Source organism: Anopheles marshallii (assembly GCF_943734725.1).
Source record: "Anopheles marshallii chromosome X unlocalized genomic scaffold, idAnoMarsDA_429_01 X_unloc_30, whole genome shotgun sequence".
Lineage (NCBI taxonomy): Eukaryota > Metazoa > Arthropoda > Insecta > Diptera > Culicidae > Anopheles > Anopheles marshallii.
The window spans coordinates 15,001-16,974 of NW_026525877.1; the positions used below are offsets into that span (position 1 = coordinate 15,001).

The 1,974-nt window shown below is 50.2% G+C and overlaps 1 non-coding gene across 1 annotated transcript; it reads right to left on the reverse strand.

Moving 5' to 3' along the window:
- Window positions 1-155: 155 nt before the first annotated feature.
- Window positions 156-313, reverse strand: LOC128717334 (5.8S ribosomal RNA). Its single transcript, XR_008410464.1, has one exon. It is a non-coding gene; the product is annotated as a 5.8S ribosomal RNA (ribosomal RNA).
- Between the last annotated feature and the right edge of the window lie 1,661 nt (window positions 314-1,974).

Below are 1,974 nucleotides of genomic sequence, written 5' to 3' on the forward strand. Positions count from 1 at the left end.
CGCCCAAGATCCCCCGGAACGGGAGGCCGAGCACGCCATTGATGCACAGTGCCGCCAACGCGTGCAGACCAGTGACACTAGGCGGGCTGCTCGCCTAATATGCCACGGTGCACGCGCGCGCACTGAAGTAATATATTGTGTAACAAGGTATTGGTAGGCACTCAAGAATGTGTGCATCGGTCGGGTTTAAACGTCCGATGCGCCATATGCGTTCAACGTGTCGGTGTTCATGTGTCCTGCAGTTCACATTCTGACGCGCATTTAGCTGCGGTCTTCATCGATCCATGAGCCGAGTGATCCCCTGCCTAGGGTTTTTCCGTACACAAATCTCTATCTCTATGTTTGGTGCATCTTATGAAACGGGCAGCGGGACCATGCACCCCGATCCCATTGCTGCCCGTATAGGTCTGATTGGTCTTCTGCCTCTTAGTGGCATCGCGCGTCTGCTTGAAATCTACCGCACGATACCACATCCCCAGCTCTTGTTCCGAACCATTATGTCTGGTTGCCACCACATCTTTGTCCACCATGCACCGAATGGACATTTGCGAGAGGCCTACGCTCCTCTCGCTGGTATCGCGCCGATTAAGTTTTTAAAAGAGGAATAGCCGACTGTTTCGGCGCGATACCATAGATCCAAGTTCTGCTAGCCAACAACTCTCACTCTAATGATCCTTCCGCAGGTTCACCTACGTAAACCTTGTTACGACTTTTACTTCCACACACACCCAGCTCTTGTTCCGAACCATTATGTCTGGTTGCCACCACATCTTTGTCCACCATGCACCGAATGGACATTTGCGAGAGGCCTACGCTCCTCTCGCTTGTATCGCGCCGATTAAGATTTTAAATAAAGAATAGCCGACTGTTTCGGCGCGATACCATAGATTACAGTTCTGCTAACCAACAACTCTCACTCTAATGATCCTTCCGCAGGTTCACCTACGTAAACCTTGTTACGACTTTTACTTCCACACACACCCAGCTCTTGTTCCGAACCACTATGTCTGGTTGCCACCACTTCTTTGTCCACCATGCACCGAATGGACATTTGCGAGAGGCCTACGCTCCTCTCGCTGGTATCGCGCCGATTAAGTTTTTAAATTTGGAAAGGCCGTTTTGTTTCGGCGCGATACCATAGATTACAGTTCTGCTAACCAACAACTCTCACTCTAATGATCCTTCCGCAGGTTCACCTACGTAAACCTTGTTACGACTTTTACTTCAACACACACCCAGCTCTTGTTCCGAACCATTATGTCTGGTTGCCACCACATCTTTGTCCACCATGCACCGAATGGACATTTGCGAGAGGCCTACGCGCCTCTCGCTTGTATCGCGCCGATTAAGTTTTCAAATTAGGAAAGGCCGATTTGTTTCGGCGCGATACTGGCAACACACTCTCCACTCTCGATCCGTACACCACCGTGTCTGGTTGTCACCTCGCCAGACATCTATGTCCACCATGCACCGAATGGACATGTGCGATTGGCCTACGCGCCTCTCGCTTGTATCGCGCCGATTAAGTTTTTAAAAGAGGAATAGCCGACTGTTTCGGCGCGATACCATCGATACCAGTTCTGCTAACCAACAACTCTCACTCTAACGATCCTTCCGCAGGTTCACCTACGTAAACCTTGTTACGACTTTTACTTCCACACACACCCAGCTCTTGTTCCGAACCACTATGTCTGGTTGCCACCACATCTTTGTCCACCATGCACCGAATGGACATTTGCGAGAGGCCTACGCTCCTCTCGCTTGTATCGCGCCGATTAAGTTTTTAAAAGAGGAATAGCCGACTGTTTCGGCGCGATACCATCGATACCAGTTCTGCTAGCCAACAACTCTCACTCTAATGATCCTTCCGCAGGTTCACCTACGTAAACCTTGTTACGACTTTTACTTCCACACACACCCAGCTCTTGTTCCGAACCACTATGTCTGGTTGCCACCACATCTTTGTCCACCATG